Consider the following 27,249-nt stretch of genomic DNA (forward strand, 5'->3'; position numbering starts at 1 on the left):
TGTTGCCCAGCATCTGCCCTACTGCAATGGTTGTTAATGCCTGGGAGCTGCCAAGGTTTGTTTGTTTCCTTCCTGGATACTTGTCTTGAAAGTGAAGTCGCTCAGTCGTGTCCAACTCTTTGCGACCCCATGGACTGTAGCCTACCAGGCTCCTTGGTCCATGGGATTTTCCAGGCAAGAGTACTGAAGTGGGTTGCCATTTCCTTCTCCAGGGGAATCTTCCCGACCCAGGGATCGAACTCAGGTCTCCCACATTGTAGGCAGACGCTTTAACCTCTGAGCCACCAGGGAAGCCCGTTCGTACTCGTCTTAAACATGGGTAAATACACCACCTTCCACGGTCATACTGTTTACCTGGCCCTCGGAACACCTTTTTACGTCAAGTGGTTTGATGCGCCCAGTTCCTGAATTGTTGTATTGATGTTGAATACACCTTATTAGCATATTAAAATGGCTGTATGCAAAGACACCATCCCTTCCTTGTTGGAATGCCAGTGCCAGATCTGTGTGGAAATCCTCATTGAGCCTGTGACACTACCTTGTAACCACACGCTCTGTGAAGCATGTTTCAAGTCAACTGTTGAAAAGACAAATGTGTGCTGTTCCAGGTGTCACTGCCAGATTGCTTTCTGGACTCAGTACCATACCCAAAGAAATTCTCTTGTCAATATGGAACTGTGGGAGATAATTCAAAAAGCACTATCCAGAGGAATGCAAACTTAGAGTCTCTGAGCAACAGTCAGAGGAAATCAGCCATCAACTATCAGCCAGTTCACCTATTAAGTCAACCTGGGGAATTAAGAAGAGAATATGAAAAGGAAAAAAGCAAGATGGAGGCGGAGTGAGGAGCCAATCAGGAAGAAGAAAACAAAGCCAGTGAAGAATAAATACAGAGATTACTGGCAGAGGAGGAAGAAGAGGAAAAGAAACAGGCAGAAAAAAGGCACAGAGAGATGGAAGCACAACTGAAAAGTAATAAAACCCTGGCAAGAAGGCAAAGCCTTAATATTAGCAATATCTGTGAGGAAAGTGTCTCAGCTTCCCCCTCGGATTCCAAAAAATCTGATCCTGACACAACTAAGTCACAAAGGAAAAGGAAGAGCAAACAAAAAAACACCGGTGATATTCCGAAGTATTTGTCACCAAATTCTCGACTTAGGTTAGCATCACAGTTTGAAGTTGTAGAAGAAGACAGGAAAACCTCCCTGTCCAAGGAGACTGACAGCAGTGATGTGAAGAACCCTACATGGCAAGATACAGACATTGAGGAAAGTATGCCCACATTTTCTCCTCAGATATGCCTTGAAGTTCAAAAGCAAGGTGCAGAATCTTCAGTGGAGTCACCTAAACCTCAGTTATGTGCCAGAGGTGGAGAATGGTGCCTGGAAGGAAGTCAAAAGCAGTCATGAGAAAGTTATGTGTCGCAAGTCATAAGGAACCTGAAGCCAGAGTTCCCTCTTCTGGAGAAGCTGCAATTAAGCCTTATGGTAAGACTGAGAGTGGATGCACAGTATCAGGTATAACATAGACACTTGAAAATAACACAGCTGTGACAGAAAACGAGGAGTCTCACCTACTGACCAATAAAGATATCTCCCCCCCAAAAAAGAAAAAAAAAACCAAACAGGAATCTTTGTCTGAAGCAGTTAGCAATCCATGCTGTTTTACAAAAAGAAGAAAAATGTTCCCCAAATCTTCCTCAGGCCGAGTAAACAAGTTCACTTTACCCCAAGACTGACAGATTTGGAATCTCTTTGAGAGATATAAACAAGAAGAATGGGGCAGGTTATTTTCTGCTTCACTGCAGCTTCCGAAAGAGGTGGATTAAGAACGAATGAGGCTAACCTGGCCAAAAGGGTCCCCAGATGAATAGCAGTTATGGATTATGTCTTCACCTCCAGACAAAGTACTAAATGGACAGAGGAAGAATGCCAAAGATAGAAACTTTAAAAGACAAACTGATCTAGAGCATCCACCGAAAACCTCAGTTCAGTTCAGGTGCTCAGTCGTGTCCAACTCTTCGAGACCCCATGGACTGCAGCACATCAGGCTTCTCTGTCCATCACCAACTCTTGGAGCTTACTCAAACTCATGTCCATCGAGTCGGTGATGCCATCCAACCATCTCATCCTCTGTCATCCCCTTCTCCTTCCGCCTGCAATCTTTCCCAGCATCAGGGTCTTTGCAAATGAATCAGTTCTTCTCATCAGGTGGCCAAAGTATTGGAGTTTCAGCTTCAGCATTAGTCCTTCCAATATTCAGGACTGATTTCCTTTAGGACTGACTGGTTGGATCTCCTTGCCTGAAAAAATGAAAATTGACAACCTTCTAAGATCCAGTTGAAATGTTAAGATCTAGTTAATGGAAGAAAGATACCAAGTACTACTACAGAGAATTGTTCCCAACACTGCTCATTCCCTATGGCCTAGTAAGTCACAGAAGAGTATTTTTCAGATGTTTCAGAGATGCACACAGTAATACTTGGGTAAGAAGAGTGTTTTACATTCTAGTAAAGCAGGATTTTGTAACTCTCTATCATAGATTCTTTATAAATTTTTCATTCTGCTATGTGGGCACACTCATTGTCCCTAATAAAAGAACTGTGTGCTTACAGGGGAGAAATATACAAATGCGTTTTTGCCAAACTCAGTTGTAAGCAAGAGTCCCACTCCTTTCCTTTTTTAATAACTGTGACATACTAAGTTTTAGTTGACAGTTGTTATGGATATAAAAATGCCTTAGCCAACTGTCAAGAAAACTTCATTTCCATGTAAGTCCCCCAAATGCATATTTTATTGCCTTTGAGCACCTTTTTATCCTAACTAGTAATCAAAGTAACATTATAATATACCAAGTAGCTATGTAATCCAGGCAGTTTAAAATCTCTTTTCTTGTAACTTTCCCATTATATTTGCAGAACACTTGAAAATCACCTTTGACAACTCTAATTTCCCTCTCTACTTTCAGCATTACAGCAATTTCTGTGCCTTCAATGGCTTAAGTTGAACATGCAGTCAGAAAAATCAGACTTTCCTAGAAAAGTAGGACTTAGTGTACAGAAAAGAAACTAGACCTTTGATGCAAAAGGAGTTAATCTTGGGTGCGGCTGCCTGGGTAGATTGAGAGTTTGTAAGCGCTGCAACTGAGTGGATGATCAGACAGCTGGGTCTAGGATGGAGTAGCAGGTGCAGTTTGGCAAAATATTCTTCCTCATCCTTTCTTTGCTTAATGACACAGAAAACTTTGGATTTTATAGTTTTTCACACTATTCTGTGTAATCTGCTGTTCTACAACACAAAATTGGATTTTATTTTGGCAGAGTTACGTCACTATATCCTGTATTGTAGAACCTGTGTAAGCATGTATTTATTTTATTCTGTTATCATTTGTATTGATACTGACTTTTATTTGAGTTTAAGAACAAAAATAGAAAGTATGATACTTAGATTTTGCCTTGTCATACCTCGAATGTTAAATAAGAAGGGAGCAATTATGTTCTGTGAAATTCAGACATTATTACTTTTTTGTTTCATTATTATCAACAACTTTGAGCAAACAAACAATAGTTCTAACAGCATTTCTACTGATGTCTACTTTGTCATCCTTTTAAGGTCGTAATACAATAAAATGTCTTGGAGCTAATAATTCTAGGTTAAGTTTGTCAGGGTTTTTAAGCATTATTAAGATTTTTTTCCCTCCAAATTTTGAAACTGAAATTCTGTAACCTTTTGCATATGTGATGGCATCTACTTCAATATCAATTGGGTAATTGTGTGTAGAATTCTGATGCTAATTTAAAATTTAGTTTGACCTCTGTCATCAATGGTTATCCTCTGAGTAATGATAGAGCTGAAGTGTAGTTAGCAACTAACCACATTTGTCTCAATAGACAAAAATCTATCCTTTCATCATACCAATATTTTTTAAGACCAGTTTTGGTTTATATTTTAGGGTCTCCTCAAATTTAAAGTTATGCAATTAAATCTTCCTGGAATAGTCCATGACCAAAAAGGAGCAAAACAGTGTAATGTATTAAGGTTTACATATATAATCACGTGTTTGTCTGTGAAAAGTCTTCCTGACTGTAGTTGGTTTGCAGATAATTTTCAGCGTCTCAGTTAGTCTTTCTGATACTCGTACCATATAGGCATTTCTGTGAGAAAATATTAAGTGTTATGTATTAGCCATTAGAATGTACTGATTAGCATTCTTATCATTTTTGTGCAAGCGATATGAGAGTGTTTAATTTCTCATGGATCACTAAACTGTAGAGATTGAGAATCTGGAAATTAAAGTAATTGTTAAAGAGAAGGCAAGAGAGAAATGTCACACAGGAAAGAAGGCCATGTAAAGATGGAGGAAGAGATTGGAGCGAAACCACCAGAGCCTGGAAGAGTCAAGAACTGATTCTCCCCCAGAGCCTTTGGAAGAAGCATGGTCCTGCCCACCGTCTTGATTTGGGCTTGAGGTTTCCAGGATTATGAGAGAACACATTTTTGATATTTTCTACCACATAGTTTCTGGAGATTTGTTCAATGATTTTTGGTAGCTGATAACACTGAGTAACAGCATACCTAAATGTGTTGTGAATAATCATGACACTATATTCTGTATTTTTCAGCCTATGTTGATAGAAGTGCCAATAAAGATACATAAAATGAAATAAATGTAGATAGCATTTATTACTACCTTTTTAAAAAATATATTGTCACTTTAAGTGCTCTTAGCAACCCTATGAGGTAGTCACTGTTGCTAGTTTCCATTTTATAATACGAACACTAAAAAAAAAAAAAAAAAAGAGGAAAACTGAGAAACAGTGAGAACAGGATTTAACATAGGACTGCATAGTTAGGGAACAGGACAGCTTGTACCCAGTAAGTACCTCATGCTCCAGAGCCTGGGAAACTGTCAAAGATTTATTAAGTGACAGGTGCAGTCTGCTCAAACACGGTTATATCACATGGTCATTAAAAGTAATATTATGTGAATACTTGCACAAAATAGCTGGACCTACAGGCAAATGGGTGGCTTGTGACCTTGGTGAGAGCACGTTCTTTGCAATCATGGGGGCAGAACCGATAACGCAGTGAGATGAGAGGTTGATGGGAATGAGCAATATTTATAGGGAATGTATAAATTTTTCTGATGTTAATAGGGAATGTAGAAAAATCTTTGTGGAACTTACATTTTAAAGTGTAGAGGGAGAGAGAGAGGAGAAAGAATCACCTGTGTCTCCATAGGCAGTAGAGGACATGAGAGGTTTTATTTTTTAATGTGCAATGTCTGTACTTCCCTGGTTGTCCCCTGGCTAATTCTCTGTGCTTGCAAGGCTGAGGGCCTGGGTTCACATCTGGTCATAGAACTAGATCCCACATGCCATTACTAAGACTTCACATTCCACAACTAAGAGTTCCCTTGCAGCAACTAAGATCGGGCACAGCTACATAATAAGTAGTTTCGAAAATTCTCCATGCCAGAAATTTGGAACAAGTTTGGAAATTAATATGAATGGGCCATCTTATGTCAGATTTAACCATTGAATTTTCCTATATGTTTATTTCCTTCCTTATTTTCTTATTTTTTTTTCACAGTAGAGTTAATGAAATACTTTCAATGGACAAGATGGTTTCTAGTATGTATTTGTAGTTATTAGTGGATAAAATAATAGACAATTGTATCCCAAAATGCTAGTAATTCTTGGATTTTTGCCTTTCAAGGAGGCAGCACATAGCTGAAATCCTGGTGTGACATGATCTGAGGCTCCCTGCGCTGTTGAATGGGAGACAGGTCGAGAATTTTCCTATCAGTGTGTCAACACAGGGAGCAGTCCAGGAGCAGCAGTTAGGGTAACATCACAGCTCGCTGCCCCGGTGCCATCTCTCACTGAGCTAACCAGGCGTGTCAAAGGCAAGGCTGTCTTCGCAGTGTGGGGAACTGGATTAGGATGCACAAGTGTGACGTGGAGCAGTCCTTGGAGCTTCAGAGTCTCCTAAGAAACTAGAGATCCTTCTGTTATTAAAACTTTGAAGTTAAGGCATATCAGAGAAATAGTTGCTTCCTGCATAAAGATAGCTATCTTTTCATTAGGAGAAACAATGAAAAACACCTTTCCACAATGCCTGCCTTAGCCACAAGACTCAGTCAGAGCCTACTACTGAGTCCTAACTTTGAAAGAGCCCTTGAAGTCACTGCTGCTGCTGCTGCTAAGTCGCTTCAGTCATGTCTGACTCTGTGCAACCTCCATAGACAGCAGCCCACCAGGCTCCCCCATCCCTGGGATTCTCCAGGCAAGAACACTGGAGTGGGTTGCCATTTCCTTCTCCAATGCATGAAAGTGAAAAGTGAAAGGGAAGTCGCTCAGTCATGTCCAACTCTTCGCGACCCCATGGACTGCAGCCTACCAGGCTCCTCCGCCCATGAGATTTCCCAGGCAGGAGTACTGGAGTGGGGTGCCATTGCCTTCTCCCCTCGAAGTCACACCCTATGCCAAATGCTTTGGATATGTTTCTTCATTTTCTCCTTGTGATAGCCATGTGACAAAGTATCCAAAGTCCCATTTGATAGACAACAAAGTTTAGGGTCATAGCACCAACAGTATGTCTCCAGATTAATGGCAGGACTGGAAGGAAGTTACGTACCTCACCATAAGCTGAAGACACCGAGAAGCTTGCCTTTTATAAAACGGGCTTCCCAGGCTTGAGAATTGAGCGTCTTCCAGTCGCTGATGTTGTGGCCCTGAGAGTACACACCCCCAAACCCCAGCTGACAATGAAGATGACAGAGCACGTGTACAGGCACATAGAGCCTTCACATTATACACGTTCACTGTGATCACTTTCATGGAGCAAAGTGAATTTCAAAGTTGAATGGGCACTGTATCTACGTGTGCGTGCTTGTTTCTGTGCCTCCCATAGCTTGCACATGCCACCTTTACAAGCGTAGCTTTCTCTTCAGATCAGTCTAGAGATTGATTCCAATCTCAGATTTATATATGCCAGAAAAATGAAGACACAGGAAAACTGCTACCAGTAAGTGAAAAATTCTAGAAAACCCTTGCTAAAACCATTAACCCACATCCCAATCGTCGTCCTCACTCCTTGGTCAAGCCATCTGTCCTGAGCCTCAAGCTGCAGTCAGGACTCTGGCCTGCAGGTGGCTCCCACCTCCATTTTTCTTTCACACACATACAGACGCAAATGAGCTCACTCGTCATAGAAAAGGACCTCTTCCAACAACGCAAGAGATGACTCTACACATGGACCTCACCAGATGGTCAACACCCAAATCAGACTGATTATATTTTTTGCAGCTGAAGATGGAGAAGCTCTATATAGTCAGCAAAAACAAGACCAGGAGCTGACCGTGGCTCAGAACATGAACTCCTTATTGCAAAATTCAGACTGAAATTGAAGAACATAGGAAAAATCGATAGGCCATTCAGGTAAGACCTAAGTCAAAATGCTTACAATTGTACAGAGGAAGTGACAAATAGATTCAAAGGATTAGATCTGATAGACAGAGTGCCTGAAGAACTATAGATGGAGGTTTGTAACATGGTACAGGAGTGGATGATCAAAACCCTTCCCAATAAAAAGAAATGCAGAAAGGCAAAATGGTTGTCTGAGGAGGGCCTACAAAAAACTAAGAAGAGGGAAGTGAAAGGCAAAGGAGGAAAGGAAAGATATACCCATCTGATTGCAGTTCAAAAGAATAGCAAGGAAAAATAAGAAAGATTTCCTACATGATCAGTGCAAAGAAATAGAGGAAAACAGTAGAATGGGAAAGACTAGAGATCTCTTCAAGAAAATTAGAGATACTAAGGGAACATTTCATGCAAAGATGGGCTCAATAAAGGACAGAAATGGTATGGATCTAAGAGAAGCAGAAGGTATTAAGAAGAGGTGGCAAGAGTACACAGAAGAACTATGCAAAAAAAAAAAAAAACCTTAATGATCCAGATAACCACAACACAATGGTGTGATCATTTACCTAGAGTCAGAAAACCTGGAGTGTGAAGTCAAGTGGGCCTGAGGAGGAATCACTACAAAAAAGCCAGTGGAGGTGATGGAATTCCAGCTGACCTATTTCAAATCATAAAGGATGATGCTGTTAGTGCTGCACTCAATACGCCAGCAAATTTGGAAAATTCAGCAGTGGCCACAGGACTGGAAAAGGTCAGTTTTCATTCCAATCCCAAAGAAAGGTGATACCAAACAATGCTCAAACTACTGTACAATTGCATTCATTTCACATGCTAGCAAAGTAATGCTCAAGATTCTCCAAGCTAGGCTTCAACAGTACATGAACTTAAAGCTTCCAGATGTACAAGCTGGACTGGCAAAGGAACCAGAGATCAAATTGCTAATATCTGTTGAATCATAGAAAAGGCACGAGAACTCCAGAAAAGCATCTACTTCTGCTTCATTGACTCTGCTACAGCCTTTGACTGTGTGGATTAGAGCAAACTGGAAAATTCTTAAAGAGATGGGAAAAACAGACCACCTCATCTGCCTCCTGAGAAATCTGTATGCAGGTCAAGAAGAAAGAGTTAGAACTGGACATAGAACAACCAACTGGTTCCAAATTGGGAAAGGAGTACATCAAGCCTGTATATTGTCATCCTGTTTATTTAACTATATGCAGAGTACATCATGAGAAATGCTGGGCTGGATGAAGCACAAGCTGGAATCAAGATTGTGGTATCAAGAACCTCAGATATGTAGATGACACCACCCTTATGGCAGAAAGTGAAGAAGAACTGAAGAACCTCTTGATGAAAGTGAAAGAGGAGAGTGAAAAAGCTGGCTTAAAACTCAACGGCAAAGGAGGCAAGAATATACAATGGAGTAAAGACAATCTCTTTAACAAGTGGTGCTGGGAAAACTGGTCAACCACTTGTAAAAGAATGAAACTAGATCACTTTCTAACACCGCACACGAAAATAAACTCAAAATGGATTAAAGATCTAAATGTAAGACCAGAAACTATAAAACTCTTAGAGGAGAACATAGACAAAACACTCTCACACATAAATCACAGCAGGACCCTCTATGATCCACCTCCCAGAATTCTGGAAATAAAAGCAAAAATAAACAAATGGGATCTAATTAAAATTAAAAGCTTCTGCACAACAAAGGAAACTATAAGCAAGGTGAAAAGACAGCCTTCGGAATGGGAGAAAATAATAGCAAATGAAGCAACTGACAAACAACTAATCTCAAAAATATACAAGCAACTTCTGCAGCTCAATTCCAGAAAAATAAACGACCCAATCAAAAAAATGGGCCAAAGAACTAAATCGACATTTCTCTAAAGAAGACATATGGATGGCTAACAAACACATGAAAAGATGCTCAACATCACTCATTATTAGAGAAATGCAAATCAATGAGGTACCACTTCACACCAGTCAGAATGGCTGCGATCCAAAAATCTGCAAGCAATAAATGCTGGAGATGGTGTGGAGAAAAGGGAACCCTCTTACACTGTTGGTGGGAATGCAAACTAGTACAGCCACTATGGAGAACAGTGTGGAGATTCCTTAAAAACCTGGAAATAGAACTGCCTTATGACCCAGCAATCCCACTGCTGGGCATACACACTGAGGAAACCAGAATTGAAAGAGACACATGTACCCCAATGTTCATCGCAGCACTGTTTATAATAGCCAGGACATGGAAGCAACCTAGATGTCCATCAGCAGATGAATGGATAAGAAAGCAGTGGTACATATACACAATGGAGTATTACTCAGCCGTTAAAAAGAATTCATTTGAATCAGTTCTGATGAGATGGATGAAACTGGAGCCGATTATACAGAGTGAAGTAAGCCAGAAAGAAAAACACAAATACAGTATACTAACACATATATATGGAATTTAGAAAGATGGCAATGACGACCCTGTATGCAAGACAGGAAAATAGACACAGCTGTGTATAATGGACTTTTGGACTCAGAGGGAGAGGGAGAGGGTGGGATGATTTGGGAGAATGGCATTCTAACATGTATACTATCATGTAAGAATTGAATCGCCAGTCTATGTCTGACGCAGGATACAGCATGCTTGGGGCTGGTGCATGGGGATGACCCAGAGAGATGTTATGGGGAGGGAGGTGGGAGGGTGGTTCATGTTTGGGAATGCATGTAAGAATTAAAGATTTTAAAATTAAAAAAATAAAAAACTAAAAAAAAAAACCTCAACGGTCAAAAAACTAAGATCATGGCATCTGGTCCCATCACTTCATGGCAAATAGATGGAGAAACAATGGAAACAGTGACAGACTTTAGTTTCTTTTGGGCTCTGAAATCACTGCAGATGGTGACTGCAGCCATGAAATTAAAAGACGCTTACTCCTTGGAAGGAAAGTTATGACCAACCTAGATAGCATATTAAAAAACAGCAACATTACTTTGCCGACAAAGGTCCATCTAGTCAACACTATGGCTTTTCCAGTAGTCATGTATGAATGTGAGAGTTGGACCATTAAGAAAGCTGAGCACCGAAGAATTGGTGCTTTTGAACTGTGGTGTTGGAGAAGACTCTTGAGAGTCCCTTGGACTGCAAGGAGATCAAATCAGTCAATCTTAAGAGAAATCATTCCTTAATATTCATTGGAAGGACTAATGCTGAAACTGAAACTCCAGTACTTTGGCCACCTGATGCAAAGAACTGAGTCATTGGAAAAGACCCTGATGCTGAGAAAGATGGAAGGCAGGAAGAGAAGGGGATAGCAGAGGATGAGATGGTTGGATGGCATCACCAGCCCGATGGACATGAGTTTGAGCAAGCTCCGTGAGTTGGTGATGGACAGGGAAGCCTGGCATGCTGCAGTCCATGGGGTCGCAAAGACTCAGACATGACTGAGCACCTGAACTGAACTGAACTTCATAGAGAAATGTGACTGGCGGTAGGATGGTGCCACCTCGTGACAGTACACTGAACTACAGCTTGAACATCCCTGAGCTAGAAGGTGGGAGGGAAGGGCTATGCCCTAAACCCAGAGAGCTCAGCAAGTCTGTGTAGAAAAGGGACACAGACTGGATACAGGGATACCGAGGTATCTAGACAGAAAGTGAAGCCTCTTTTTATGCTGAGTGGAAAGCTCTATTTGATTTCAACAAACACACCATTTTTATGTTTTAACTAAACAAGTTTTTTTTGTGTGTGCCATTTATATTTATAAATGACAAGAATAGATTTTTGCTTATAGAGGGGTATACCCCTTTAGACAATCTCTTTAACAAGTGGTGCTTGGAAAACTGGTCAATCACTTGTAAAAGAATGAAACTAGAACACTTTTAACACCATACACAAAAATAAGGTTAAAGTGGATTAAAGACCTAAATATAAGACCAGAAACTATAAAACTCCGGGAGGAAAACATAGGCAAAACACTCTCTGACAGAAATCACAGCAGGATCCTCTATGACCCACCTCCCAGAGTAATGGAAATAAAAGCAAAAATTAAAAAATTGACCTAATTAAACAGAAAAGCTTTTGCATAACTAAGGAAAGTATAAGCAAGGTGAAAAGACAGCCTTCAGAATGGGAGAAAATAATAGCACACTAAGCAACTGACAATTAATCTCAAAAGTATACAAGCAACTCCTGCAGCTCAATTCCAGAAAAATAAACAACCCAATAAAAAAATGGACCGACCAAAGAACTAAGCAGTCATTTCTCCAAAGAAGACATACGGATGGCTAACAAACACAGGAGAAGATGCTCAACATCACTCATTATCAGAGAAATGCAAATCAAAACCACACTGAGGTAACATCTCACGCTGGTCAGAATGGCTGCTATACAAAAGTCTACAAATGATAAATGCTGGAGAGGGTGTGGAGAAAAGGGAATCCTCTTACACTGTTGGTGGGAATGCAAACTAATATAACCAGTATGGAGATTCCTTAAAAAAAACTGGAAATAGAACTGCCTTGTGACTCAGCAATCCCACTGCTGGGCACGCACACCAAGGAAACCAGAATTGAAAGAGACACGTGTACCCCAGTGTTCATCGCAGCACTGTTTATAATAGCCAGACATGGAAACAACCTAGATGTCCATCAGCAGATGAATGGATAAGAGAGCTGTGGTACATATACTCAGTTATTAAAAAGAATGCATTTGACTCAGTTCTAATGAGGCGGATGAAACTGGAGCCTATTATACAGAGTGAAGTACGTCAGAAAGAAAAACACCAATTCAGTATATTAATGCATACATATGGAATTTAGAAAGATGGTAACGACCCTATATGCGAGATAGCAAAAGAGACACAGATGTAAAGAGCAGACTTTTGGACTTTGTGGGAGAAGATGAGGGTGGGTTGATTTGAGAGAATAGCGTTGAAACATGTATATTACCATATGTGAAATATATCACCAGTTCAGGTTTGATGCATGAGACAGGGTGCTCAGGGCTGGTGCACTGGGATGACCCTGCGGGATGGGAGGGGGGTTCAGGATGGAGAACGCACGTACACCCATGGCTGATTCATGTCAGTGCATGGCAAAAACAACTATAATATTGTAATTAGCCCCCAATTAAAATAAATAAATTAAATTAAATTAAAAAAGACACAGATCAGCAGGAAAGATAGACTCATTTGAATGTGGTGTGGTGTGATGTGCTCCTGAGCCTCATGCCTTCTGTGCTTGGAAATATAGGGTGTCAATCTCTGCTTTCCCTCTTAACAAAAGTATGACCCCTAGCCAAGTTGCTTAACCTCTGTACATTAGTTTTTTCCAAAATATTGTGAAGATCTGTTATTCTACCTTCTATGAGTGCTGTAGAAAATGCATGAGATTGGAAAATGTATAAATTCACAACAGTTAAGTCCCTGTGGTTTTCTGGGTCGCCGTGATAGCTTATGGTGATAGCTTATGGTGAATGATGTCAGATTCATGATCTCTGAAAATTTAGCTTAGGGACCAGCTTGGTCACTTGATCACTCAAGAGCTTTTGTGTAGCAGAGTTTTATTAAAGTGAAAACGGACAGAGAAAACTTCTGACACAGACATCAGAAGAGGGACCAATAGTGCCCTAGTCCCTAGTCTTATCAAGGCCTTATATACTTTTACCAGACCCACTCCCAAAACATACATTAACAATAGAAAGGTCTTACCAGACCCACTCCCATATAAAATAACAAGATTAGTCAGAAATTCCTTGTTAAAAAAGATAAACATGTCCTCAAGCAAGATATATTGTTGTTATATAATCCTTAGTACAGAGTTAAGATGATGATTGCAAGGAGATCCAACCAGTCCATCCTAAAGGAAATCAGTCCTGAATATTCATTGGAAGGACTGATGCTGAAGCTGAAACTCCAATACTTTGGCCACCTGATGCGAAGTACTGACTCCTTAGAAAAGACCCTGATGCTGGTAAAGATTGAAGGCAGGAGGAGAAGGGGATGAAGTGGATGAGATGGCTGGATGGCATCACCGACTCAATGGACATCAGTTTGAGCAAACTCCTGGGAGATGGTGAAGGACAGGGAAGCTTGGCATGCTGCAGTCCACGGGGTTTCAAAGAGTCGGACGTGACTGAGTGACTGAACTGAATATTTTTGAAGTCTAGTTGATTTACAATGTTGTGTTAATTTCTGGTGTACAGCAAAGTGATTCAGTTATACATCTATATTCTTTTTATTTTCCGTTATGGTTTACTATAGTATATCGAATTTAGTTACCTGTGCTATACAGTAGGTCCTGTTGCTTATCCATTCTACATATAATAGTTTGCATCTACTACTCTCAAACTGGAGAAGGAAATGGCAACCCACATCAGTACTCTTGCCTGGAAAATTCCATGGATGTGGGAGCCTGGTAGGCTACAGTCCATGGGGTCGCAAAGAGTCGGACACGACTCAGCGACTTCACTTTCTTTCTTTCTGTAGTTCCTTTTGGAGAAGGAAATGGCAACCCACTCCAGTGTTCTTGCCTGGAGAATCCCATGGACAGAGGGGCCTGGTGGGCTGCCGTCTATGGGGTTGCAAAGAGTTGGACATGACTAAGCAACTAACACAAACACACACTCTCAAACTACCATTTCATCCCTCCCCACACCACACCTTGGTAACCACAAGTCTGCTGTCTGTCAGATGGTTTCTGTTTCATAGATAAGTTCATTTGAATATGCATATTATTCTTATGAAATTGACATAGACCATTAAAAGTGGGATGGGAAAGTATATGAAATAATGTGAAATGGACCAATGGAAATGCTACACTCAGTTTTCTATTTTCCTAAATTATCCAAGAAATGACTCCAGCACAGAGACAGGACACTAAAGTGAAGACATAGTGAAAACATACATTTCTGTGTAGTACTTCCACATTATTGTCTTATGATACTATTTGGACTGTTTCAAGGGAATCTCCTTTGAAGGAAGGTAAGGTATGAAATTAGACCATTGATACTTGTTTAGTACTATACGTATCCTTTGCCAGATTTACTTGAGATATTTTCTCCTTACAATAATTGTCTAATATGAATATAATTATTTCCATTTTTCAAATGAGGAAAGGCGAATTAAAATGTATTGTGATGCAATCATTTTAAAGTTTCCCATCTAATTCTCACATCATTTTTTGCAGCCTCTAATGATCATTGCTTAGAACCACATTTCATAAAAGGTTGCAAAAGTGTGGTGTACAAATTCTTCAATTTCTTCTGCATGTATTAGCTATAATTCTTTTATAAAAGAATCCATCCCTCATCAACTATGCATGGGTGTAATATGCAAGGAAAGGCCAGATGAATATACAATTTATTGGCAATATTTCCACTTTCAAAAATGAGTTTTTACCCTAGGACTCTCAAAGGTGAGCAGTGTTTTAATTTTGTTTGCTTTTTTAAAAGAATGTGATACATTGATACATAGCTCATAGACGTTCCTATATTTAAGGCGTTTTAGTGCATTACACGGAGAAGGCGGTGGCACCCCACTCCAGTACTCTAGCCTGGCAAATCCCATGGACGGAGGAGGCTGGTGGGCTGCAGTCCATGGGATCGCGAAAAGTCGGACACGACTGAGCGACTTCACTTCCACTTTTCACTTTCATGCATTGGAGAAGGAAATGGCAACCCACTCCAGTGTTCTTGCCTGAAGAATCCCATGGACGGAGGAGCCTGGTGGGCTGCCATCTATGGGGTCACACAGAGTCAGACACGACTGAAGTGACTCAGCAGCAGCAGCAGCAGCAGCAGTGCATTACAATCATTAACTTTTTTTTTTTTTTTGACGTTCAAATTGTTCTATCTTTGGCCAATGGAAGCCCCTCCGGTTATGATTCCTTTTGATATAATTTCTGTATGAGAGTTCAGTCCAGACTCGCCTTGTACAATCCTTACCTAGATTGGAAATTAGGCATTTCTCCAGGAAGCCTGGTCCCTTTTAGTGGGAAATGAGTTTAGAGTATTCAGTGCAGGGACTATGGCTGCTGATTGCTACTGGATTGGTCAGTTTCTTGCCCTTTTCAGTGAATAGAGCCAGTAAACATAGGCCTCATACGTCGTCATGCATCCTGGGATGTTCCTCTGTCCCCTTATAGGTACACATTTTTATCATCGTTTGTATCAACTGTACAGCTTAGAGAATATGAGAAAAGATAACACACATTTGTTTTCACTACCTTTCATATGTAAAATTTGTTATATTTTATTTCAGAGCTATCCAATAGAAATTTCTGTGGAGATGGGAACATTCCGTATTCTGCTATTCAACATAGCAACCGTTAACTAACAGAGGTTTGTTCAGGAATTGAACATTTAGCTACTAAAACATGGCAACTGTGATTGATTCTTAATGTCATGTAATTTTAATTTATTGTAAGTAGTTACCTGAGGCAGCAGCTCTACACACATTTCTACACCTGTTTTTTAAATCACTGAACATTATATCCTGGCGATGACTTCATAGCAATACAGAAAGAGAGTCTTATTATTTATTTTAATAGCTGCATAGTCCTTTCGGATGTAGGTGGACCACAGTTTATTCAACTAGTCCCTGTTGGTGTATATGTCTTGTATCTTATCTTAAAATCTTATGAATTGTTCTGGAAGAAATGGTTTTGTGCTTATGTCTTTTTTTCCTTTTACATTGCTACTTTAGGGTAGATTCTTAGAAGAGACATTGTTGATTCCAAGGGTAAGTACCCTGGTAATTTCATTCAGTTCAGTTCAGTTCAGTCACTCAGTCGTGTCCCATTCTTTGCTTACACTGTAACAAATCCCCTGGCTAGGAGTTGTACATGTTATATTACCACCAGCAGTGTATATGTCTCCCTATTTCCTCACAGACTATGTAAATGATGAGAAAGGGCAACTTTTTTTTTTTTTCTCCTCTTTACATCTCTTAATCAAGAGTTGGGTTGAACAGTTTTAAACATATTTAAGGAACATTTTTTTTGGAAGTACTCCTCTGTGTCTAGTGTGCTTTCTCCTTCAGAATGTTCTAATTTGCCTTTTCTTTTGCATAATCTCTCTTCTACAAGTAGATAAACTTTGTTAGTTACATTACTTGCATACTTTTTCCTAATGTGTAATTTTTCATTTTACTTTGATTTTTTTTGCCAGGCAATTTTTAATGGAATCAAGTGTTACCAGGGTTTTCCCTTACTGCCCGTGGATTTGAAGTCATCTTTGGAAAACTTCTCGACTACTAGCTAATAGAGGAATTTACTGTGAGTGTACATTTGTGGGCAGGAGAGAGAGAAAAGGATCATATTAGAGTGCCAGGTTTAAGAGGAACCCAGAAAAGAGTGGTCATCATGTCAGAAATCTGGGAAGACCATTTCACTAAGTCAAGAGAATTGGGTATTTGGACTGGAGTCTTCATCCAGTGCTTGTCTTGATAGCTCAGTCTCTAGTCCTTCCCATCTCTTGTGAATACATACCAGGCTGCCATTGACTGGCAGAGAACGTCTTTATGAAGCAGGAATTCTGCATCACCTCAAATGCACCCGTCAGATGACTAAATGGATAGAACCACCCTCTCATCTTCTTAGAGAGAAGACATCAGTTAGTTCACTCAGTCGTGTCTATCTCTCTGTGACCCCATGGACTGCAACACGCCAGGCTTCACTGTCCATCACCAACTCCCAGAGCTCGTTCAAACTCATGTCCATCGAGTCAGTGATACCATCTAATCATCTCATCTTCTATTGTCCCCTTATCCTGCTGTCCTCAATCTTTTCCAGAATCAGAGTATTTTCCAATGAGTCAGTTCTTTGCATCAAATGGCCAAAGTATTGGAGTTTCAGCTTCAGCATCAGTCCTACCAATGAATATTCAGGACTGACTCCCTTTAGGATTGACTGGTTTGATCTCCTTGCAGTCCAAGGGACTCTCAAGAGTCTTTTCCAACACCACAGTTCAAAGGCATTAATTCTTCAGCACTCAGCTTTCTTTATAGTTCAACTCTCACATCCATATATGACTACTGGAAAAACTGTAGTTTTGACTAGATGGATCTTTGTTGGCAAAGAATGTCTCTGCTTTAAATATGCTGTCAATCTTTGTGATACCTTTCCTACCAAGGAAATTAATTTCATGGCTGCAGTCACAATCTGCAGTGATTTTGGAGCCCAAGAAAATAAATTCTGCCATTCTTTCCATTGTTTCCCCATCTATTTGCCATGAAGTGATGGTACCAGATGTAATGATCTTAGTTTTTTGAATGTTGAGTTTTAAGCCACCTTTTTCACTCTCCTCTTTCACTTCACCTGGAGTAACAGGCAAATTTGGCCTTGGAGTACAGAACAAAGCAAGGCAAAGGCTAATAGAGTTCTGCCAAGAGAACACACTGGTCATAGCAAATACCCTCTTCCAACAACACAAGAAAAGACTCTACATTAGGACATCATCAGATGGTCAACACCGAAATCAGATTGATTATATTCTTTGCAGCCAAAGATGGAGACTCTCTATAGCATCAGCAAAAACAAGACCAGGAGCTGACTGTGGCTCGGATCATGAACTCCTTATTGCCAAATTCAGACTGAAATTGAAGAAAGTGGAGAAAACCACTAGACCATTCAGATATGACCTAAATCAAATCCCTTATGATTATACAGTAGCAGTGAGAAATAGATTTAAGGGACTATATCTGATAGACAGAGTGCCTGATGGAGGTTCCTGACATTGTACAGGAGACAGGAATGAAGACCATCTCCAAGAAAAAGAAATGGAAAAAAGCAAAATGGCTGTCTGAGGAAGCCTTACAAATAGCTGAGAAAAGGAGAGAAGTGAAAAGCAAAGGAGAAAAGGAAAGATATACCCATTTGAATGCAGAGTTCCAAAGAATAGTCAGGAGAGATAAGGAAGCTTTCCTCAGCCATCAGTGCAAAGAAATAGAGGAAAACAACAGAATGGGAAAGACTAGAGATCCCTTCAAGAAAATTATAGATACCAAGGGAACGTTTCATGCAAAGATGGCCTCAATAAAGGACAGAAATGGTATGGACCTAACAGAAGTGGAAGATATTAAGAAGAGGTGGCAAGAATACAGAGAAGAACTGTACAAAAAGGATCTTCACGACCCAGATAATCATGAGGGTGTGATCACTCACTTAGAGCCAGACATCCTGGAGTGTGAAGTCAAGTGGGCCTTAGGAAACATCACTATGAACAAAGCTAGTGGAGGTGATGGAATTACAGTTGAGTTATTTCAAATCCTGGAAGATGATGCTGTGAAAGTGCTGCACTCCATATCCCAGCAAATATGGACAACTCAGCAGTGGCCACAGGACTGGAAAAGGTCAGTGTTTATTCCAATCACAAAGAAAGGCAATGCCAAAGAATGCTCAAAACACCACACAATTGCACCCATCTTACACTGGAGAAGACTCTTGAGAGTCCCTTGGACTGCAAGGAGATCCATCCAGTCCATCCTAAAAGAGATCAGTCCTGGGTGTTCATTGGAAGGGTTGATGTTGAAGCTGAAACTCCAACATTTTGGCCATCTGATGTGAAGAGGTGACTCATTGGAAAAGACCCTGATGCTGGGAAAGATTGAGGGCAGGAGGAGAAGGGGATGACAGAGGATGAAATGGTTGAATGGCATCACTGACTCGATGGACATGGGTGTGGGTGGACTCCGGCAGTTGATAGACAGGGAGGCCTGGCATGCTGTGGTTCATGGAGTCTCAAAGAGTTGGACACGACTGAAAGACTAAACTGAACTTTCACTTCATCAAGAGGCTCTTTAGTACTTTTTTTGCTTTCTGCCATAAGGGTGGTGTCATCTACATATCTGAAATTATTGATAATTATCCTGGCAATCTTGATTCCAGCTTGTGCTTCATCCAGCCCAGCATTTTGCATGATGTACTCTGCATATGTTAAATAAACAGGATGACCGTATAGAGCCTTGATGTACTCCTTTACCAATTTGGAACCAGTCCATTGTTCCATGTTCAGTTCTAACTGTTGTTTCTTGACCTACATACAGACTTCTCAGGAGGCAGGTCAGGTGGTCTGGTATTCTCAACTCTTTAAGAATTTCCCACGGTTTGTTGTGATCCACACAGTCAAAGGCTTTGGCGTAGTCAATAAAGCAGAAGTAAATGTTTTTCTGGAACTCTCTTGCTTTTTCAATGATCCAACGAATATTGGCAATTTGATCTCTGGTTCCTCTGCCTTTTCTAAATCCAGCTTGAACATCTGGAATTTCACAGTTCACATACTGTTGAAGCTTGGCTTGGAGAATTTTGAGCATTACTTTGCTAGCGTGTGAGATGAGTGTGCAGTAGCTTGAGCATTCTTTGGCATTGCCTTTCTTTGGGATTGGAATGAACACTGACCTTTTCCAGTCCTGTGGCCACTACTGAGTTTTCCAAGTTTGTTGGCATATTGAGTGCAGCACTTTCACAGCATCATCTTTTAGGATTTGAAATAGCTCAACTGGAATGCCATCACCTCCACTAGCTTTGTTTGTAGTGATGCTTCCTAAGGCCCACTTGACTTTGCATTCCAGGATGTCTGGCTCGAGGTGAGTGATCACACCATTGTGGTTATCTGGGTCATGAAGATCGTTTTTGTATAGTTCCTCTGTGTATTTTTGCTACCTCTCCTTAATATCTTCTGCTTCTGTTAGGTTAATTTCTGTCCTTTATTGTGCCCATCTCTGCAAGAAATAGTCTCTTGGTATCTCTATGTTTCTTGAAGAGATCTTTCCCATTCTATTGTTTTCCTCTATTTCTTTGCATTGATCACTGAGCAAGGCTTTCTTATCTCTCCTTGCTATTCTTTTGGAACTCTGCATTCAGATGTGTATATCTTTCTTTTTCTTCTTCGCTTTTAGCTTCTCTTCTTCTCTCAGCTATTTGTAAGGCCTCCTCAGACAACCATTTTGCCTTTTTGCATTTGTTTTTCTTGGGGATAGAGAGAAGACATATGAAATCAATTCCAAAGTGTATCATTCTGACAGAACAAAAGACTAAGAGAAAGGGAAACTTCCAGCTGGATCTGGTGAGAAGCAAAACTGAAACCAATATTGATCACTTCATCCTTGACTCTCTGAGTCAGAAGATGGTAATAGCCTATTAGTCCTCTGTAAAAGGACAGGGGTTTGAGCTAGAAGGTGCCACAATCTCCCATGTTACAAGCTCTCCCACACAGCTACATTATTTCTTGTTTCCATGATGGTTTCCAGTACTCAGGGTCAAGTTTGGACTAATCTTGCTTAGAATGGAGCCTGAGGTCATACCCCAAGGGATGGCTCCAGATGTCCATCTTGTTTCCTGTGGGCATTTCCAGTTATGCAGGTCTGAAGATGAAAGGAGAGGCTGAGATGCAGAGCAGGAATTGGACTGACAGTTCCTGGCTGGTACATACTACATACACAGTACAGATAACACTTCAGTGAGAAGCAGGATAGAAACTATACATCTATCCTTTTAGTCTTTGTATACACATCTGAATGTTCAAGGAAAGCTAAGGTCCCACTGTACAAACTTTTTCTTTTAGGAAACTTTTTACTTTTAAAAAATGATGTCTTTTCTTTGAGGAAGATAAGGAAAAACGTGTAGAAAAAGGAGAACGCTGCCACTTGGTGAGCAGAGTCAGAACTGCAGGTGTGAATGTCTGAACTGGGGATTTGGCAAAGGATGGAGGATGGAAAGAGCTGTAGTGTTGGTGTGGAGGTGAACGGATTCCATCCCGCAGTCCAAGATTTCCAGACGGCGCAGTGGCTGCAGCCCTTCTCTGTTTATGCCCATGGTGGGATCTTCAAGCCCTGGGACTGGAAATCCAGCCCCTAAGTGAACTGAGTAGAAAGCTCCATGAGTTAGTGTATGAGTAACTGGTATAAACAATTTGAGACAAAAAAACAGATATAAATACACACCCATACAGAAAAATGCAAAATACATTGTGTTAATCTCCTTTTAAAGCAATGAATATATGAATATTATGTCTGTTGTCAAGGTGCAAGTTTTTGTATTGTCAACATTTTATTCAGTGATCTACATATTGAAAACACTCTAGAAATGCAAAGTTGTAACATAAAAACATCCTCTATCTTTGACAATACACATTCAGTGAATTATTATTAAAGGGATCTGTTTAATATCTAAGTCAATAAATGTATTTCTACACTGTTATTTTGTGACTCAGCTGTTGATCAACCTGTTTTATAAAACTTTCTTTTAATATAGTTTTGTTTAAAAATAATAGTTAGGACTTCCTGGTGGCTCAGATAATAAAGCATCTGCCTACAATGCCAGAGACCCAGGTTCAATCCCTGTGTCGGGAGGATCTCCTGGAGAAGGAAATGGCAACCCACTCCAGTATTCTTGCCTGGAAAATCCCATGGACAGAGGAGCCTGGAGGACTCCACAGGTTTGCCAAGAGTAAGATAGGAATGAAATGACTAAGCACACACACATCACACATAACAAAAGATAAAAAGCACAATGAAAAAAGGGGGAAGATCTAAATATTTTTCCAAAGACATACAAATGGCCAAGATGCTCAACATCACTAAATATTCTGGAAATGCAAATCAAAAGCACAATGAGGTTATGCTTCACATGGGTTGAATGGCTATCATCAAAAAGTCTAAAAACAAATTCTGGAGAGAGTGTGTAGAAAAGAGACCCTGATACACTGTGGGTTGTAATGTAAACTGGTGCAGCCTCTATAAAGAATGGCATGGAAGTTTCTGAAAAAAGTACAAATAGAGCTACCATATGATCCAGAAATCCCACTTCTGGATATATAACAAAAAAAACAAAACAAAACAAAACAGTGTAATTCAAAGAAACATGCACCCAGATGTTCATAGCATCTCCATTTATAATAACCAAGACTTGCAAACAACACAAGTGTCCATCAATAGATGACTGGCTTAAGATTTGATATAATACAAACATACACACACACAGGACAATTAGTCCTAAAAGAATGAAATATTACAATTTGCAGCAATATAGATGGACCTAGAGCATATTATAATTAGTCAAGCAAATCAGAAAGCGAAACTGAATATTATACAATATCATTTACATGTTGAATCTTAAAAATAATACAAATGAATCTATATTCAAAATAGAAACAAACTCATAGAGAAACCAAGCTTATGATTACCAAAGGGGATAGGGAGCGGAGAGGGACAAAATATTAATAGGAATATGGGATTAACAGATACGAACTACTATACCCAAAAACAAAAAGCAATAAGGAGTTTTGCTAAAGTACAGAAAATTATATTCAATAATTTATAAAAAGTATGGATAATAATCTGAAATATATATATATCCAAATTGCTTTACTGTATACCTGAAACTAATACAATATTGTACATTAGCAGTATTTCAATTTTAAAAAATCATACAAAAATTTCTCTTCCTCAGTGTTTGTAAGTGCATATTGGCCTTGAATAGAGATTAGGACTGAATGAGATAAAATGTAAAACAGGTTTTATATAGTAGTTGTGAACATGTTAATATCCTACAATTCAGGTCCTCTTTCCAAAGAGCAACAGCTTGTGCAGCTTCCTGGGTTCAGTTCAGCACCTCAGGAATCAGCTAATCATTGTGGCCCCCACACCCATTCCTCCTGACCCATGGAGTAGGATTTCATCCCCATTATCATCTTCACATCCAATAGAGAGCATGACACAACCTAGATCCGGCATCAGGTCAGTTTTCCACTATCAATCTTTAAGCCCTGGAAATCTCCCATCTAAAATGGAGCTGCTGCTTTGCCTGTACAGAGAGCAAAGGGTAGACATCCGACCCTGGAAATTTTACACTCTCTGTCAGTCTGAGGTTGACCATCTGTAAAATAGGACTATGGGCACCTACTTCTAGACTTGAAGAAGAAAAGGGGAAAACCTCAAAGAATGGCTGTCATGGAAGAGGACTTTAGACGTATTACTCCAGGGCCACCTTGTGTCTTGTGCGTGAGTGTGTGCTAAGTCACTTCAGGCATGTCTGACTCTGTGCAACCCTATGGACTGCAGCCCACCAGGCTCCTAAGTCCATGGGATTCTCCAGGCAATAATACTGGGGTGGGTTACCATTTCCTTCTCCAGGGGATCTTCCTGACCCAGGGATCAAACCCAAACTTGTTACATCTACCTGCATTGAAACATGGGTCCTTTACCATTAGTGCCACCTGGGAACCTGTCTCCTATGCCCTATTAAATAGAAGATTTGAACAAGTATCTGGAAAGGTAGAATCACGAAATAAACTTTGGTTCCATCTCATCACTTCCTACTTCCTCATGCTTTCTGGTCCCATTTTTTAAATTCTAGTTTGACCAGAAGTAACTTCTTATTGAACCCCCAAAAGGAAGGTTAGCAAGTCACTTTTTATTGAAGGAAGACTAGTGCAGGAAGGATAGTACAGGAGAGTAGAGAGTAGGGACAGGTCAGCTAGACAGAAGTCATCAAACAAATGTCCAATTTCAGAGTCATCAACTGACCACAGGGCCTGGGTTGAGTCCCTAACCTGTGTTGGCTTCAGTCCTAACACAGTACACTCACTATAGAAACAGACTATGGGTAGAGACTTTTCAATCAGAAGACTAGGAGTTGATGCTGGGATTTAATTTACCTTGATAAATTAGTAGTTTATCTAATATGTGTGCTTGGTATCTTTTATCACTGCTGTGGGTTGTTGTTGTTGTTTTCAGTTTTATGAGTATTATTATTTTTCTTACTACTCAGCCAAAATGTGAATGTTAGGAGTGGTGATTAGCATGAAGTTAAGGGATGAACCCCAGAGAAGGCAATGGCACCCCACTCCAGTACTCTTGCCTGGAAAATCCCATGGATGGACGAGCCTGGTAGGCTGTAGTCCATAGGATCGCGAAAAGTCGGACACGACTGAGCAACTTCACTTTCACTTTTCACTTTCATGCATTGGAGAAGGAAATGGCAACCCACTCCAGTGTTCTTGCCTAGAGAATCCCAGGGACGGGGGAGACTGGTGGGCTGCCATCTATGGGGTCGCACAGAGTCAGACACAACTGAAGCGACTTAGCAGCAGCAGCAGCAGCAAGGGATGAACCCAACTGAAGGTGGAGAATATAAGCAGTGAATACAGAGAACGGAGGTGAAGGAAGCAGACAAGCATTGGACTCTCCCTGGATGCCTGGCCCTGTGCCCATCCTCTCATGACTCAGGGAAGATTCTTACCCAAGAGCATTCCTGGTTCTCAGCTGCAGACAGTGGTAACCTGGGGGCTGCCAGGGAGGTGCCTAGCTGAAGCACTGCTCTGATCAGCTCCTGCTCCACTGAAGGCCATCAGACCTGCCCCTCCTTTGCCATCTCCCTGCTCTTTGCTTCTGGGTATCTGAAAATGTCCCCCTGTGGAACCTTCCAGACTTTACCCTTGAAGGGCTTCCACATACAAATGATACTCTATTTTCCCCAGTCTTCAAAAGCTGTCCTGCCCACTAGGGAAGGGGGACTCTGAGGCAAAGAAGGAAATGTCTACCTCTCAGAGGTATGTCATCTCAACATTTTTACCTGGCATACTGTACTTTTATAAGTAATGACCTTATACATTTCCTATACACAGCCCAATGATACACACACACACACACACACACACACACACACACACGGAGATATGTGGCATGGAATATGCTGGCAATTCATTTTGATTTTAATTCATCTCCACATGAAATTGAACACAGTGAATGATTTTCCTAGGTAATGAAATCATGAGCACACGTATCTGCACTATCATACTCATCAATAGGGGCTTTTGAGGGAGTACCCCTTGAGCCTGTTATATCAGGGAGAGCAAAGTGACCATTTCTCCAGCCCATTGTCTAAAATGAAGGCTGCTCCACTGTCCCCCAGAGAGGGCAAGGGATGGAACCTCACCCCAGGTTCCCACTTATCTGGACAGGCAATAGAAGCTATAAGAGGAGGAGCCCTGTCATCTGTGAAATGGGACTCATCTCTAACACAGAGCTGTCCTGAGGGGTGAATAAGGAAACCTGGGGCTATGGCAGGCATTGTGTGAAGTCATTTCTCCTGGTTCTCCAGGAGAAGAGAAGGTAGATGTCATTAGAAAGGAAACAAATGTCTCTCTGATATGGCTTGAGTTCAAACTTCTAAAGAGAGAAGGATCTCCAGGCTCTAGGGAGACTCAAAAGCTCCTAAGAGGAGCGCAACATCATGCCTCTGAGCAGACCCTAATCCAGTTCCCATCCTGGGAACACAGGCTTGTCTTTGACTCACCTGGCAAGCTCAGTGAGTGGCACTGAGCTCAGTGAGAGATGGCACCAGGGCAGCAAGCTGTGGTATTGCTTAACTGCTGCTCCTGGACTGCTCCCTAGGTTAGTGCATTGATAGGACAATTCTAGACCGGTCTTCCATTCAACACTGCATGGGTCCTCAGATCATGCCATATCCAGGTATGCCACACCAGAATTTCTAATATCTGCTGTCTCTACGTGAGACAAAAAATTAAAAAAGTACTACCATTTTATTGAAATACAATGGCTCATTCTTTCATTTACTAATAACTCAATATATATTGGGCTCACAATTTACACTATTCCATTTGAGATGTCTCTTAACTCTGCAGTGGAAATAAGAGGTTGAGAAGGAAAATGAGGGTATGGGAAAATTTAAAGGTAAAAAATTAAATGGGATGGCTCCTTTACATTAACTTTTAATCTTGCTCAAGTTTACAGACATTGAAGATTAAGTATCACTCCTTGGACCTCTCTTTCCTATTCAGCCACAAGCCTCTCTTTCTCTTCATATTGAAAGGTTGCTGCTGCAAACCGTGTGTTATGCCAGGATTCATGACCCCCAGAGAAGAGGATTTCGATCCAGGGTCAGAGATGAGACTTGACTACTTTGAGCTTTTTGTGTAGCAAAGTTTTATTAAAGTTTAACAGAGATAGTGAAAGCTTCTGACACAGACATCAGAGGGGACAGAAAGAGTGCCCCCTTGCTTGTTTTTAGCAAGGCATTTTATGTCTGTTAGCAAGCTGCTAGTCAGATGAGACACACCTCAAGGCTGAGGGAGTTTCACCAGGCCTCTCTCCCACAATATGTATTTTTGAGATTGGATGGCATGAGGTGTGTCATCCTCTGGCCATAAAACAATTGACATGAATACTGGTTTGTTGAGCCATTATCAGCCCAAGGTTTGAGAAAAGAAAAAAGTTAGTCTTAGGCAGAACTAGTTTTGGCAACAGAGAAGGAAAAAAATATGTCTGCCACTTGCGGTTTATTTCCTCCTGCCACTTGGGGACCTCTGGCCTTCCTACCCTATCATTCCCCCCTTTTCTTTTAGGGGAATTATGTTGTCTAGGGAGAGGATCAAACCCAGGTCTCCCGCATTAGAGGCAGACGCTTTAACGTCTGAGCCACCAGGGAAGCAGGGAAAAGGGGCAGCATTCTTATTCCATAACTGCTTCTGAACTGACAAGGGGTGTCATCCCTAAACTGGTGAGGCAACATATTCTCCCAACCCTCATATCGAGGTTCTCTGACCCAGAGGCCCCAAGTAGTAGTTGGAGAAAGCTGTGGCACTCATAGGAACTTGGACAACCAGTAGCCTTCATGTAGCTAGAAACAAATCCAGCTACACACATACAAGTGCAAGGGGCAAGCAGCAAAAACAGAACAATCAGAATTATTACAATTTAGATAGTTTTCCACCATGGGGAACTAGTTAACATCTCCCAAATTGAAGCAACTGAGGCTTCAGGAGTATCCATAGCCTGAGTCATTGCGTTCATGTGTTTAGAAAGTGAGTAGCA

At 40.8% G+C, this 27,249-nt stretch overlaps 1 pseudogene; it reads left to right on the top strand.

Moving 5' to 3' along the window:
* Window positions 1–450: 450 nt before the first annotated feature.
* LOC101109594 (E3 ubiquitin-protein ligase RNF168-like) lies at window positions 451–2,478 on the top strand (annotated as a pseudogene).
* Window positions 2,479–27,249: the final 24,771 nt, after the last annotated feature.

This window comes from Ovis aries, chromosome X, assembly GCF_016772045.2.
Source record: "Ovis aries strain OAR_USU_Benz2616 breed Rambouillet chromosome X, ARS-UI_Ramb_v3.0, whole genome shotgun sequence".
Classification (NCBI taxonomy): Eukaryota; Metazoa; Chordata; class Mammalia; order Artiodactyla; family Bovidae; genus Ovis; species Ovis aries.